The following is a 17,090-nucleotide window of genomic DNA, read 5'->3' on the forward strand; positions in this document are numbered from 1 at the left end:
TGTTCCTGGCCAGGAGTGGACTCCACCCTTCTCTAGGAAGGGGGAGTGGGGAATACAGGAGTGAGACCAACTCTATTCAGTTAGACTGACATAGATTGATGCACCATCAGCACCCCCTTCAAAGAATGGATTTGTCTACTCCCTTCTAGGTCACAATCTTTCCTATATGCCCCCAACATGCAACTCCTTGACATGTTCCCCTCTCCTCAACATACTTCCCATGTTCAAAAATGGTGGCAAACTCCTCCCTGTGGGTATGTGAAGTAGTATTCAATTAGCCAATTAAGCATGCATGGTAGCCATTCGACCCAGTTTTCTCTTCAACTCTGACTATTATCTGGACAGTGTAGACCAGTTTTGCCTATATCCTGAAACCAGCTTCTGCAAAACCACAAACTCTATTATTGGCTGAGGACTCCCATCCTGATTAATTTTTACTCTTTCTTTGTTCAGGCTGACATTTCATTAATTATTCTATGGAACTCAATTAACTCTTCTGTGGAAACCTAACTTTCCCTAACTTTTACCCATCTCTCATACTTAGGAGTCTAGCCAATGCTCAGGTTCCTTAAGAGTCTACCCAATATGGCAAATCTTTGATAAACCTTGCTTTTCTTTAGCTGTAATAAGGCTTGGGTCGAATTCATTTGGGCAGGACCTGGCATGTTGGCATTTTGGGGTTCTGAGCTCCCCTATATCTCAATACTACCTGTGACACTCTTTTAACTGTGTGATCCTGGGCCAGTCACTGTGCTTCTACTTATCTTAGGCACTCTTTGAGATTAAATGCTGTTAATACTATATACTTTAGGTTTGTTATGGGTTAAATGGAATTTTGTGAACTGACCTGGAAACCTCACCAATGTGTTTATATGAGAAAATGCTCTTTGAATTCTCAATAATTATTTCATTTGCAAACTTTTCCAACTTCTCTAAGTTGAGTGTTACTTGTATAATCTGGACTCTCCTAGGGTTTATAGGACACTCCAATTGTGCTATAGGCACCTCTGGAAATTACATTCATTTAAGATCTCAGAATCTTCAATTTAGGGACAGAAGGAACCTTAGAAATCACCTAGTCCAACCCCCTCCTTTTATAAACAAGGAAACTAGGGCCCAAAGAGACATTCTGGAAGTCACACAGTAGTACCCAAGCTAGATTCTCTGATTCCAAGTCTACACCATTTCTGCAGCTCCCTACTACCTTCAGCAAGTGGTCCTCCCCTCCTTCCCATCACTTTCCCAGTGCTCTCTCACCCTGCATTTTTACAATCTGCTTTTTCCAGGTCTGCATATAGTCCTTATCTCTACCCTTCAGAACTCTTAACTTCTTTCCAAGGTCAGTTCAAGTGCTATCTCTTCCTTGAGAACTTTTCTGATCTTCAGGTTGCAAGGGTTCTTCTAAGAGTGTGCAGATAAATGTTAAGCAAAGTAGGGGGTGGGGGGGCATGTAAACATGACAGATTTTAAGGTCTAATCTATATTATTAACATTTTCTCCATTGCTTCTTAAGTTTAGTGTCAGCAATCCACCAAACAATAAATCATGTCATGATTTTGTAGAATTTGTGTATATCTGAAGTGTAAATATTCACACTGAAAAGCTGGTGTAAGCAGCTTTATCCCATCCCTGGCTCCATATTGTATTCATTGTACCCCCTTGTCTTCACCCCTCCCACCCCCAGAAGAATGTAAGCTCCTTGAGGAAGAAGAAATATACCATTTTTGTCTTACTGTCCCTAATACCACTAAGCACAGCATCTTTGTGAGACCAGAAAAGTGTAGAACCTGCCAGAGGGATACTATACAGATATGGCATGGACCCATCAAGGGTTCTCCTGGTATAGGGAACTTATATAGCCTTTAAGAGAAGTTACGTAATTTGCCCAGGGTCGCATAACCAGCACATGTCAGAGGTGGGACATGAATCCAAGGCTATCTAGCTCCAACACCAGCTTTCTATCCACTAAGCCTGCCACTTAGTAGCTGCATAACCAAGCCTTAGCACTGTGTGTGTAAAATTGTCAAATTGTGATAAGGTAGCTTCATTCCTTTTCTGTGAAGTAAACGTCCGTGGACAGTATGACAGTTATTTTCCTTAAAAAACATTTCCTCAATGATATCTGGGTCCATGGCTATTCTAGATGGCTGAGATTGCAGGATGTCTGTTTACCTGATAAATTGTGTCTTATCCAAGCAACCGGAAGGACTGAAGGCTGCTTCAGATGGGACTTGCCTTACAACTAAGAAATGAATAGCTTCCAGACTTGGGATATCTGGTTCGATTAGTCCTGCTTTAGCATGGGCATAGGAGAAGGCCTGGATTCTAAAATGCCAGTACCTTTAGATTCCTCATAGTCTTATGGTGTGTCCCACTTTAAAAGAAGAGGAAAACCTTTGGTTTTAATAAAGCAGCCACAATATTGTTGGAGGGGTGGAATGCCCACCAAAGGAGGATGCCACTCTACAAAGGATTTAATTATTTTTCAGGTAGCAAAGACCAAGAGAGCTTGGGTCTTTTATGATTTTTTTTCCCCTTCTGGCCCTAGAATTTAGACTCCTACTATAAGGGCAAATAATGAAATAGGGAGCCAGGGAGAAGACTCCATTAGGAATGAAGGATAAAAATTTTATTGAAGAACAGAAGTAACAAATTTAAGAGTATTTAGTGACTTTTAACTAGAAACTCTAATAGAAACCCATCAGTGCTGATCTTGCAAAAACTCGGGCAGGACTTCAGTTCAGCTAGGTAGTCCAAGCAAGCACTATGTGAATTCTGTTCTATGACACTCATGGACTATTAGAGCTGGGCAGCAACTCCTTGCAGACTGTCCAGTCCAATTATTTCATGTTTATGGGAATTAAAGATGGAAGGGAGATTAGAAATCAGCTAATTCTCTCCCTTCCTTATATTTTCTTTTTTAGAAAAGTATTTTTTTCTTAAAATATTTTGCTTTTTTAAATTTTTTTTCATTTGTTTTGCTTAAACTTTATTTTTTTGTTACCAGGGAGGTATTCTATTTTGGGGGGTGGGAGGGATTTGTAGGCAGTGATAGTGGTGCAGAAAAAATAAGAAATGAAAAAAAACCCCACCAACCAGTGTCAATGAAACATTAAAAAACACACAGAAGAGAGTAGAAGGAAGTCGAGGAGGGGACATAAGCAGAACAGTTTGGTTACTATCCTATTAATTTAATACACACTTTTAAAAGAAAACAAACTGTGATGACAGTTCTTCTTTGTGTAGCCCATATAAAATTTGAGGGTCCTTATCCCAACTCCCACTTGCCCTAGTAAGTCAGATGCCCAGACAGCAGTTACATCTGCTCCTCGGGGTGCTAGGGGAAATATTGTGTTTTCATACAATAGACACATCCCAGCAAACAACCCCTTACCTCTGTACCCCCCAAATTAAGTGAACTCTCCTTATAGACAGTTATAACCAATAGGATACATTTACTTCCACTTCTACATTATGCCAGTTGTTAATATTGTGTTTTATTTGTCCCAAGCTTTGTGGCCTTTGAATGTTTTCTGTCTTTACATTTTTATAGTCATTGCATGTAACCAGGTTTTCTCTTGACACTGTACTCCCTTCTTATCTGGGGTCTGAGTTGTTTGGGGGTAATTATAATTATTCTGGTTCAAGCCCACATTTCAGTGTATACTTTACTTCTGGATCAAGTGGAAACATTAAATTAAGGAGCAAAGTATTTATCTGAGGTGGAATAGAAAGGGAAATGAGGGAAAATCAATCAGTGAGGAAAGGAACAACTCTTCAGAAAACTCATGTGAAGTGAGGAAACTTTTCTTTTCTGTATGCCTAGAGAGAGTGGGAGAATATTCATCTGATCATATCCTTTCAGCTTAATCTCAAAAGCTGACATGAAGAGCCATTGAAGCCTTTTGGGGGCAGACACTGTCTTTGGCTGACTCAAGATCATCAAGATTCCGATGGAGCTCTTTGACTTGGGGGATGACATGGGTATCTGTCATCATACCACTGAGGAAGGAAACTAAGATCATGACAAGGTAAATGACTCAAAGTGGTGGTGATAATCCTAATATACTCTGTACCAAATCTTAAACTGTATTATAAGGCAGTAATTATCAAAACTATTTGGTATTGGCTAAGAAATAGAAAGGCAGATCAGTGGAACAGAGTAGACATTCAATTTGAGCAGCAAATGACTATAGTAACCTTGTGTTTGACAAATGTAAAAACTTAAATTTTGGGGATAAGAATTCATTATTTGGTAAAAATTGTTAGGAAAGCTGGAAAGCAGCCTGGCAGAAATTGAGCATAGACCAATATCTCACACTGACAATACCACTACTAAGTGGTTTGCTGCCAAAGATCATTAGGGAAAAAGGAAAAAAACCCCTCTATGTTCTAAAATATTTATAACAGCTCTCTTTATGGTGGCAAAGAACTGGAAATTGTAGGGATGGCTGTCAATTGGGGAATGGCTGAACATCATGTGATCATGATGGAATACTCCTGTGCTATAAGAAACGGTGAGCTCATTTATTTTAGAAAAACATGGATAGACTTACATGAAATAATGAAGAGCAAAATGAGCAGAACCAAGAGAACGTTGTATACAGTAACAGTAATATTGTTTTAAGAACAACTTAGAGTGACTAAGTCATTCTATTAAAAATACCCAAATTACCTAGAAAGGACATATGGAGGAAGATGCTACCTGCATCCAGAGAAAGAACTGATAAATAGAAGTATACGTAGAATGATTTTACATATGCATACATATTTGTGTCTAATAATAGCTATTCATAGGGTGGGGAAGAGACAGAAGAAAAAAGAAAGTTACAAGGTAACTTTATTATATATTTAAAAAGAATAGCAAGTTGTGCATAATAGATTTGCAGTTTCATGTGCAATTGATTTTTAAAAATTTTACTTTGTTATGGAAATGCTTCTTTTGTTCTTAAGTCCAGAATAAAATAAATATATATGTAAGAAATAAATTTAAAAAAGGAAAGAGAAGGGGAAAAGTACTGCCTGGTTTGGGGGAGAAAAAAGAAAAAGAATGGGACCTATAACCTACAGCCCAGCTAACTTGATGTAGATTTCTGGCAAAATTTCCAAGCATGTTATTAGAGGGATGGTTATCAAAACAAAATAGGAAACACTGATGCAAATGAGTCATCATTAGCATTAACAGGAACAGGTCAGGCCAGATTAACCTTATTTCCTTTTTTTTTTAATAGGGCAGTTAGATTGGTAGATCAGGGTTATGTTGCAGATATAGTTTGCTTAGTTTTTAGCAAAGCGTTTGATAAAGTCTCTCAAGAAACTTTTGTGAACAAGATGGAAAGACATGGTGACTGATGGAAAATCAGATTTCGAACTGTTGAAAACCAATGAGTAGTCACTATTGATTCAATGTCATCTGGGAAGGAGGCCTCTAGAGGAACACGTGAGGGATCTGGGTTTGGCTTGTGCTGCTAAATATTTTAATCAGTGATTTGGATAGAGGTATAGATGGTATATTTCTTGAATTTGCTAATGACCCAGAGCTGGAGGGATGGCTACCATATTGGACTACAGAATCAGGATCTAAATAGATTCTGAAAAGCTAGAACACTTGACTGAGTCTTAATAGGAATAAAGGTAAAGTCATGAATAATCTTGGGTAGTTTCACAGGTATAAGATAGGTGAGGCCTGCCTAGACAGCTATTCATTCAATAAAGATATTGCAGTTTTAGGGGACTACAAGTTCCATCTGAGTCAGTGGGGTGATTAGGGTAGCCAAAAAAAGCTAACTTTTTGGTTGAATGATTGCAGGCATAGTGTCCAGAATTGGGTAGTGGTGGTAATAATCCCAATATATTCTGTTCTGAGCTGTTAGTCAGTAAACATTTATTAAGTCCTTACTCTGTGTCAGGCACTGTGCTAAGTGCTAAGGATATAAAAAGAGGCAAAAAGATGGTTCCTGCCCTCAAAGACTTCACAGTCTAATGAGGAAAACAATAAGCGAATAGATATGTACAAACAATTTATGTACATGATCAACTATTTAATTATTTAATAAATTCAATTATTTAATTAATTATATGCTTGATTAATTATTTACTATAAAATAGTAAATAATTAAAAGAGGGGAGGCATTAAAATTAAGAAGGGTTGGGAAAGGCTTCTTGTAGAAGATGGAATTTTAGTAGAAACTTGAAGGAAACCAAGGAAGACAGGAAGTAGAGATGAGGAGGGAGAGGATTCTAGTCACAGAAGACAGCCAGAGAAAATGCCCAGAGCTGAGAGATGAGTGTCTTGTTTATTGAACAGCAAGGAAGCTGGTGTTGCAGAATAAAATAAAACAGAGCATCTGTGTGTGTGTGTGTGTGTGTGTGTGTGTGTGTGTGTGTGTGAGTGTGTGTGTGAGTGTGTATGGGTGGGTAGACCGGGGATGAAGGTGGGGCAGTGTAAGGTATAAAAAGACTGGAATGGTAGAGGGAGGCTAGGTTATGAAGGGCTTAGAATGCTAAACATCAGATATTGTATTTGATCCTTGAAGCATTAGGGAGCCCTTGGAGTTTATTGAGTAGGTGTGAGAGTGGTGATGTGATATTCAGAGTATAAAATTCAGCTTATGGACATTAATAATGTAGAGAGATCAGAAGAGAACAACCAGGATAGTGAAGGAGCTAAAGAACACCCCATATAAGGATCAATGGAAGGAAGTAGGGATTCTTAGTGTGTAGAAGGGAAGACTTAGCAGGGACATGATAACATCCTCAAGTACCTGAGGATTGCCATAGAGGAGGGATTGGACTCTTTTTTTTTTTTTTTTTTTTTTTTTTTTTTTGCTACTGACCCCAAAAGGCAGAACTAGGAGCTATGAGTGGTATTTGAAAAAAAAGAAAATTTAGGTTTGATGGTGGGGAATATTTCCTAACAGAGTTGGCCAAGAGTGAAATGGGCTGCCTTGGGAGATATACATTTGTGTGTTTGTGTGTGTGTGTGTGTGTGTGTGTGTGTGTGTACACATACATATTTGTTTCTAATGGTAGCCATCTCTAGGGTGGGGGAGGGAAGATAAAAAGAAAAAAAAGAAATTCACATGATAAATTTCTTATATGTTTAAAAGGAATAGCAAGTTGAACATAACAGTTTTGCAGTTTCATGTGCAATGATCTTTTTTATTATACTGTTATAGAAATGCTTGTTTTATTTCATAAATTAAAAATAAATAAAAAAATTTTAAATAGCTGGATGACCACTGTCATGCATGTTGGAACAAGGATTCTTGTTCTATTACAGGGTGGGCTAGGTGGTCTCCTCTCCCTTCCAATTCTGAAAATTCTGTCTTTCAGTCCATTTCAGTGCCAAGCATGAGTCCATATTTTAATTGTTCATTTTGACCTCAGTGGACAACCATAAAAATGTATGATATTGGATATATTTTGAAATACTTTAAAGGTCTGCGAGTGATCTCCAGACTTTGGAGGGATTTGAGAAGAAGCGACAAATATTTGAATGGAGAATAACAACCAGCACTCTTTGGGAGAATATTTCTTTTTTTTTAATTATTTTTTTTTATTAAATTTATTTATTTAACATATTTAGTTTTCAGCATTGATTTTCACAAGAGTTTGAATTACACATTTTCTCCCCATTTCTACCCTCCCCCCGGGAGAATATTTCTAATGCTTCTGAAGGGCAAAAGAAAAATAATGGAGCCCCACCAATGGTTGTTAGCATCCATTGACTTGAAATTATGCAATATCCTCACTTTCCCCAACAGACTCTTCTCATTTGTTGGCTGATTCATTAGAAAAACTTCAGGGCAAGGAGTATATTTGAGTAGAAAATATGATATAGCACTGACTCTGGATTTAGAAGATCTGGGTTAAAAACCCCACCTCTATCATTTATTGCCTATCTGATTTTGGTCAAATCACTTAAGAAGCTTAGTGGGCTTCAGTTTCTCCATCTTTAAAATGGGAGGGTTGGACTAGATGACCTCTGATGTTTAATTCCAGCTCTAGTTTTATGGTCTTATGGGGCCACCTTTGAAAGTAAAGAAGTAGCAGTGTGGAAATGACCATTAGGCAATTCACCACAGGAACCACTAGACTATGTTGACATCTTGAAGCTTTTTTTCGATAGCTGCACAAAAAATCCTGTGTCGAACTATTCACTCAGTCAAGGTGAAAGTATAGTGTGTACTTAGAGATAGCAGCCTACTATTATTACTCATGATGCTTGTCCCAGGGATTTTTAGAATCCCTTTCTCTCCCCTTTCCCTCTTTCTTTCATTCTCCCTCTCCCTCCTTCCCTCCTTTCCTCATTCTCTTTCCCTCTCCATCTCCCTTTTTCCTTCTCCTTCCTTCCCTTACTCTCTCCCTCCTTTCTCTCTTTCTTTCCCTCCCTCCCTTTTCCTCTTTCCCTCTCCCTTTCCTTCCTTCCCTCTTCCTCTCCTTCCTTCCCTCACCCTCTCCCTCCTTTCTCTCTCTTTCCTTTCCCTCCCTCGCTCCCTCCCTTTTCCTCCCCTCTCTCCCTCTCTCTCTCCTGAGAACAGCGAATAGTTCAGTTTGGAGTAAGTACAAAGTATATGAGGGTGAATGAGAGAAAAGACCAGAAAGGTAGGTAGAGACTAAAATGTTTAGGCTTTCAATGCCAGGCAGAATTTAAATTTTATTTTAAAAGACAATAGGGAAAAAGTGAAAATTTCCGAGCAAAGGTAAGACAATACTGGACCTGGACTCTAGGAAGAATCAGCTAGCAGCAGGTAGGAGTGCCCTGAATTCACATATGCCATCATGTATTTTAAGTGTGATGGTAGGGAAAAAACACTGAATGGAGTCATAAAATTTGGGCTTGAGTCCCAGTTCTTCTACTTACAAGCCATAAGAATTTAAGCCATAAGACTTAACCTCTCTGACCCTTGATTTCCTAACCTGTTAAAGAGTGGTATTAATACTTACACTCTCTAACTGCCATTCATCACAGGACTACTGTGTTATGGAGTCAGATTACAGTTTTTCTTAAAAATTATACCTCCTCTGTGAGGTCAATCAGAAAGATGGCCAGGGGTTGGCTGGGACCAGCTCCAACAGGGGTGCAAGAGCCAATTGTTAGATTTTCAGTGTGAGCATTTCAGAGTATGATTTATTGATTTGTTAATTAGGTAGTCTCAAGAAATTGATGGAGAAAATATTAATAATGCAGATTGAACTTAAAAGTGTGTCCTGTGTACTTCTTTCTTCCCTCCCCCTCCCCCACCTTTCCAAGTGCCTGGTGTAAAATAGTGACCAGGACACCACTGGAAATGGCCTGGATATTTCCAGTCTATGCTGGCAGAAAAAGGGAGGAATAAGTTGACTTTAACTCCATTGCTGTTCCATCAATTGATTAATTTACAAAACAAATATTTTTTAAACTCCCACTATATGTCAGTCACTGTGCTAGGTGCTACAAAGACAAAGATGAAACAGTCTGCTCTTCAAGGGCTTATATTCTATGAGCAAAATGACATATACATAGACAGATGGATGACTGGGTGGGTGGATAGATAGATGGATAGATAGAGATACACAGGTGGACAAACGGGTGAATGAATAGATGAATATATGGATGAATGGGCAGATAGATAGATGGATGAGTGGGTAGATAGATGAATGGCTAAATAATGGATGAGTAGGTGGATGGATGGATGATAGATAGATGGATAGATAGATGAATGAATGAGTGGATGGATTGATGGTGGTGAGTGATAGAAAGATAGGTAGATAGGTACTTAGATAGATGGATAGACAGATAGATAGATAGATAGATGTATTCCTGTAAAATTGACTCAGTTCTCTATATATTTTACAAATGAGGATTTTATCAGAGACACTAGTTGTAAAAATTCTTTCCCAGTTTTCTGCTTCCCTCATAATCTTGGTTGTATTGGCTTTGTTTGTGCAAAAACTTTTCAATTTAATCAATGGATAATCAAAACTATCAATTTTGCACTTTATAATGTTCTCTATCTCTTGTTTGTTCATAAATTCCTGCATTCTCCATAAATCTGACAGATAAACTGTTCCTTGCTCCCGTAATTTGTTTATAGTGTCATCCTTTATATCTAAATTGGGTACCCATTTGGACTTTATTTTGGTATATGGTGTCAGATGTTGGTCTATGCCCAGTTTCTGCCACACTATTTTCCAGTTTTCCCAGCAGTTTTTGTCAAATAGTGATTTCTTATCCCAGAAGCTGTGGTCTTTGGATTTATCAAATAGTAGATTACTACAACCGTTGACTACTGTGTCTTGTGTACCCAACCTATTCCACTGATCTGTCCCTCTATTTGTTAGCCAGTACCAAGTAGTTTTGATGAGTGCTGCTTTATAATACAATTAGAACCTTCTTTTTCTCTTCCCTTTCCTTCCCTGCCCTGCCTAGCCCACCCACCACTCATAATCCCCTGGGCACTGGAGGGCTCAGAAGGAGGAAGTACTATGGGAAGATTTTACTTCTCAACTTTCCTCTCAATGTCCCCTTCCCCTTTCCTTCTCCCACTTGATTTTTAAAAATTCAATTTTATTTCCAAATTTTCTCACCCTTCCCCACCTTTTCCCTCTCACTTGAACTCCCATCCACATCACTTTGGGTAGGAATCCAGGGGTCCTACTATGCTTTGATTCTTGGGCCCACTTCTCTTTTCCTAATTAGTGATCCAGTGCCCACTAACTTCTCCTCCTTCCCCTCCCACTGTGGGGTGGCTATGGTTGCCCATATCATTTGGATGAAACAAGATTCATTATCTAAAATCCCTCTGGTACACCTTTCCATTGTGCCTTGCCATGCTATATACCCTATTTGCTCTCTGACTGGGCCCTCCAGACCTACAGGCAGAGCCATCTGCCAGTCAGTAGATTCTGAAGACCTCCAGGTATTTCCATCTTCTTTGTAGATAAACTCTTCAACACATTTTTTGTCTCCTCCAATTAGAATGTGAGCTCTTGGAGAACAGGGAGCAAGGGATTGTCTTGCCTCTGTTTTTTACTTCAAGTACAATGCTTAGCACATAGTGAGTCCTTATGCATTCATTCAAATTGAGGTTGCTCTCTACTGTATCACTGGTTAAACCAGAAAGGGACCCAATCTGGGCCTCAAAAGTAGAATGTATGGGAATCAACTTTTATTCTCCTTTTACAACTTCTTTCATGACTTTTCTTCCTATCCCAATTGGAGAAATGCTGTTGTGGACTAAGAGATCAGGAGCATCTGTTGGGGAAAAAGAATCTGATTTTCCTTACAAACGAATTTTATTTTTAATGTCCCTCATAGCCATCAGAGAGATTTCTCATGAAACATATCAATACTTAAGATGTACCAGTCCATTGAAAGAAGAAAAAAATAATTCCTGGATCAAGGAAAGCATATTTTATTTAAGGCTGCAGACACGTTAAAAAACCTATTTTCTTTCCTTCATTCCCTCATTCCTTCATTCTTCCTTTCTCCCTTCCCCTTCCTTCTTCCTTCCTTCTTTTTTTCCTGTTTCCCTATCTTCCCTAGTTTGAAATACATCCTGATTACATCCTGAATACATAATGATAACTCACATGATAATGAACCTTCTATTGACCATCATGGTAACTTTGACTTGCTCTGTTTCAGACTTGGGCCTGCTTGTCAGCCTTGTTCCTCACCCCTCCTCCACCTCCCTGCCACCCTGCTCCTAGGAGCACACCATATTGGTGCTGGGCCTAATATGGACACCAGCTGCCTTAGCCCACAGTAGCACAGAATTTCCAAACTTGAGCAATCCAGCAGGCTCAGCCTCTCCAGTAGCAGGTGGACAAAGAACCCATTTTCAAAGGATAGTTAATACTGACATTCTTGATGGTTAGATGCCAGAGGGTAGGTGGCAATGCCTTAACCATATATGTGTTGTAAAGGCCATTAGGACCTCTTCCTTTCTTATCAAGGGGAGTGCTAACCTTTTCTTGTTTCATACAACACTTGGCAGGTGTTGAAGATCACCCGGCAAGATAAGGTACCAGACACTGAGGTCTTTTCTCACACTAAACTGCCAAACATTCAAATTCTACTGATGGGCTGGCCACGTTGTTCGAATGCCAAAAATAAGCTTGCTTAAGAGACTGTTTTACAGAGGACTCACACAAAGTAAGTGCTCATAGGGTGGTAGGAAGAAGCAACACAAGGATACTCTCAAGGTCTCTCTGAAGAACTTTGTAATTGATTGAATGACATGGGAGACACTGGCATAGGACTGCCCAGCATGGCGTGTCCTCATCAAAGAAGGTACTCTGTTCTATGAGCAAAGCAGAATTGAAATAGCTCAAGAGAAACGTAAGATGTACAAATTTAGAGAATCCACCCCAAATTTGCATATGGACAATTTGTGCCCCACCTGTGGTAGAGCAATCCAGCCACAGTCAGACACACTGTAACTTGACTCTAACATAGTGATGTCATTTTGGTCCTCTTCAAGAATGAAGGACAATAACCAATGAACCCTTATTCTTGATGAAGAAAAATTCTTTATTTGAATATAATGGAGCAAAAATGCCCATTTATTAATCTGATGTACATTAAATATCTTTGTGTTTGTTACATGAATGTCAGGTATCTGGCAGATAAATTTACATACACTTCCACAGTTGATAAATTTATACTTTATGTACAGTCATTCTACACAGAGCATGCCCTTCCACCAAGATAAAGACAACTTCCTCCAAGGCTTTTGGTAAAAACACACTTAGTCAAACATTTTGGCAGTCAGCAATCTGATACAGAGGTGCATTCCAGAGGGATGAATTCACAATTGGACCAGCTGGACTCAGGATGAAAACATCCAGAAACCTGCAAGTGAAGATTTATTGGGGGTATGCACATGCAAACACATATATACAATAGTGGTGACTGGGATGCACGTGACAGGAGAGCACACAGAGCAGGAAATATAGAAACCAAAAACAAGGTCAAGACCATTGCCAACATCTCTTTTGCAAAAAGAGTTGATCTGAAAGTGTGTCCAAAATGGAAATCTAACTTAAAAAATAGCTTAGTGCCTTATATACATTATGTACAGATGAGAAAAGAGCATGAGACATGAGACCTGGGCAGTATGTTTCCAGGTCAGAATTAAAGATGCAAAATGATTTTTTTGAATGTGGAGAGGGCCTAAATCAAGAAAGAACACTTCTTTACCCTTTAATCTTTTTGATTTAGTATACGGATTAGGCACCATAAATTTATAACAATTGTGGTGGAGAGGAAATTAGAACAATATGTCAACCAGCACCTAGGCATTACTGGTGAACTTCAAAGGCAGGTGGAGGTGGGAGTTTCAGCCTAGGGCCTTCTACCTGTGCATGTGTGGGACTGGAGACAGACTTCATACGAATGGAAAGGGAACTCTGTTGGTTTGATTTACTTCGCATCTAAAAATAGGGTATTTGGCCTCCCTTCTGATTTGTCAGAATTTCTCCCTTTGAGGGTGAAGCAAATGTAATGAACAAGGAGCTTGATTCACTACTCTATGGGTTGAAGGATAAACTCCCATAAACTCAGGGTGGAAAGCCCCCTGCAAATTTCTGTGAGAGTGGGGCATAGAGAAGACCTCTCCCCCTCCTCTTCACTACCTTGCCTTCTACAAGACCAATATGGCAGTCACAATCACATCTTGGGCATGGTGAGCAGCCAAATATTCTCTAAGGCAGCAGTTCTCAAACTTTTTGGTCTCAGGACCCTTTTACATTCTTAAAAATTATTGAGGATCCCACCCCAGAGCTTTTGCTTATGTGGGTTATATATGTTGGTATTTACCTTATTAGAAACTAAAATGTCTTAGTATTATTATAAAAATATTTTTACCTGGTGCACCCTCTGAAAGGACCACACTTGAGAATCACTCCTGTAAGGTATGCAACAACTTCAGCAAGAGAGGTCATCCCTGTTCCCCAAACTTTCTTAACAATGTTACATTAGTTGTTAGCTAAAGACTTTGCCTCATTGTCCAGGTGGGCATTTTTTTTACTCTTAGTTCTAACTTTTAGATTAAATCCAACTTGATTGGAGGATGAAGAAGGAGTATGGGCAGAGAGTTACCTTCTGTAGTGCCATGATTCTGTTATAAGGGAAAAAAGGGGAAGATCAACCATTGCAATTTTAGCATTTGGGTTGGAAGGAAGGCACTATAACTTTCAATGTTTCATATAGTCCTATCTCAAATACAAGTAAGTGTACGTGATTATCTTTAAATGTATGATTATATGTGTGGGTCTTAAGAATTTGAGACAGGAGAGTGATTAGGCTACTGTATATGGCTTCTCAGCAAATGGAAACTCTTGCCAAACCATACTTTAATATCATCTTTATCATTGTACATCAGAGGCATTGAGGACCTATTGAGTATCAGCTCTGTATCAGGCAATATATTCACAACTAATATATTTTACATTCACTATCCATGTATTATCTATCCTCACATTGCCAGAAAAGTGGTTAACTGCTTCTTTATCTCTGAGGATCACTGTGTGATCAAGCTATGCTTCTGAGCTCCTCTAAGGCACAGGCAGTGGAGAAGGAAACAAGTAAGAAAGATATAAGGGGAGGAAAAGGAGGAGTGAAAAAGCGGATAAAGAGAAAGAAAGGACAGTGAAGTCATAACTACCAATCTTAGTGCCTGGGGCAAGCAGCACACTTAGGGTGAGTAGATTTGTAATTAGTGATGTGAAAATGATACAAGAAGTAATCAGAATTGATTCTGTTTTAATCAGTTACTGTTAGCTCAGATGTGGGTGCGTTTAGTAGCTACATCTTTTAATTAATTATTCTTACTCACTAGGTGCTAAGTTCTGCTGTTTCTATGTGCCTATATTAAAATATGCCCTCTAAATCATAATGCTCTTCCGGGGTGGGGGAGGGAAGTCCTTATTGCTTTACCCTAACTTTGAAGGAAAGATAGAGAGAAAGGGAAAGAAAGAATAAGGGAAGCCTTTGGTGGGGAAATTTTTGAAATCAGAAGGGAAAATTTACCCCCAGAAGGCCAATTCAAGGGAAATATGAGAAGCAATAAGATTTGTTTTCTATGCTTTCCAGGGAGAAGATTCCAAGGCTGCTGGATTAGGAAGAGAGTTTCCATCACATTTTAGTTACAAGCCTTAGAAAAGACTCCTGAAAATAAAGAGAAACAGTTTCAAAAAGCATTTCTTATTTAAAAAAAAAATCAAATAATTTCTCTTTCAAAATGTGGCTGCTTTTGTTTTGCATCTTGTACCTTACAATAATATCTCTGGGTGAAATTTCTTTCCATAATAACATTGAAAGGAACAGAAGATTTGTCCATTTCTCCTTTTTTACCCTGAGTGCTGGTTGTACAGCTTCTACAAGGATGCCCGTGGTAACAATGCCACTTTGTGAATAGGCAGCTCTACCTCTTGGGCATGTATTGGCACCAGGTTTTTGCCCTGCTGGCTAAGCCTGGCTGATGACTTTAATCTCCAAATTCCTCTCTCTCCCCCGTTAAAAAAAATCATTGCTTCTGTGGTCAATGTGATGTTTTGCTCTTTGCCTTTCAATGACAGACACTACTAACTCTGGGTCCTCTCTCTCCTTCTCCAAAGGTGCTGCAAAGAATGAATCATCTGTCAGAGAAGAGAGCAGGGAATGTCCCAGCACTAGAGAAGCTCTCTAGCCATCTGGCTCCCCTTCTCTGCCCCATTTGTTCCCAATGTGTGCTGCCATCTTGCAGACTGGACTCTTGAATGAAAGTAAGTCACTAAAAAATGAATGAGATCTTTCTCAGGTCAACAGTGAGTTGCAGGAAACTACAGCAATGGCTTTTTCTTGAGGTTGGGTAAAGATTGTTGAGGAGAGCAGACATAAACCATGTGTCAAGACGGGGCCAACAACAGTACAAAAGCAACTGTAAATGTTCACAGGGAAACAGTAAGTGGACAGATAGTGCACACAAGAAACAGTGACGTTTTTGTTCCCATACTGTATAGATTTAACTTGTTGAATAACATGGGAAACATGACAGAAAACATATATTGCCTGAAAGAAGGAAAAACTATGTGAGTTTAGGTTTAATTTCAGTGTAACTTACGGTGCAGATTGGTAACATTTCCTTCTGTTGTTGCAACATGAATGGTGCTTTCCCCCCCTCTGGTTACTGAGACGAGCTTGGCATAGAAGAGGGATTTAAAAAAAAATTGAAAGGAAATTTGGACCTATAGCCTTTAAGGACTAGCTGGCTCCATATGATGCCAAGCGAGTGCCAAACTCAAACATTTTTGTCCTGAAATCTAAAGCCTTTAATACATGAATAGGTAAAGTGTTTTTATTAAAGAAAGAAATAACAAAATCCTTTTTATCATTGAAAAGAATTGAAAAGAATAAATGTTGAAAATCCTCAGTTCTATTTTGGTTAGCAGATATCCAATTCTATTTTGGTTAGCAGAAAGGAGCAGATGGCATTCCCTTGGCATGCTACCTAATTGAATCCCATAGTTCAGAAAAGTCCCTTCCTTAAACTCTTCACTTTTTCACTATAATCTTTTGCACTGGCATTTCTGACCCTCCACCACCCTTCCCACTCCCCCTTTACCCTCTTATCCTTTCTATGAATGAAGAGCAAAATTCTTTTTGATAAGAACCAGAACTGTAGTTTGATATAGTACATTTGTGGTGGTGCAACTGTCAACTAAAAGAAAATACAATAGAACCCTATATTCCAGGAGCCTTTACAAGTGTACATGTTATGGGACAAACATGTGTAGGAGAGCCAACGGATGTGACCTTTGTGAATTTTTAAAAACTAGTGAGTCTTTTGACAAATTTATCAATCTGGAAAGGTGGGTACCCTGCTGGGAAGGGGTGGTGTTGAACTTTTGATTTTAAAGAGGTTGTCAAGGTAAACAAAATTGGAGCTCTGTCCTTTGACACTTCCATAGGTGTGTCCCAATTGGTGCCCATCCTCTCTCTGCTCATTCTATTCTGTTCCCTAATGTTTCCATTTATAAATTGGGTGTATCAAATGCTTGTAGAAATACTATCAGTAGGTAATCCTCCAGAATGCAAGCTCTTGATTAGTGCAGAATAGAAG

General features: G+C 39.0%; 1 non-coding gene across 1 annotated transcript; it reads right to left on the bottom strand.

The window, feature by feature from the left end:
- Window positions 1-11,848: 11,848 nt before the first annotated feature.
- On the bottom strand, window positions 11,849-11,977 carry LOC118835106. Its single transcript, XR_005009454.1, has one exon. It is a non-coding gene; the product is annotated as a U6atac minor spliceosomal RNA (small nuclear RNA).
- Between the last annotated feature and the right edge of the window lie 5,113 nt (window positions 11,978-17,090).

The sequence above is a fragment of the Trichosurus vulpecula genome, chromosome 1 (assembly GCF_011100635.1).
Source record: "Trichosurus vulpecula isolate mTriVul1 chromosome 1, mTriVul1.pri, whole genome shotgun sequence".
Classification (NCBI taxonomy): Eukaryota; Metazoa; Chordata; class Mammalia; order Diprotodontia; family Phalangeridae; genus Trichosurus; species Trichosurus vulpecula.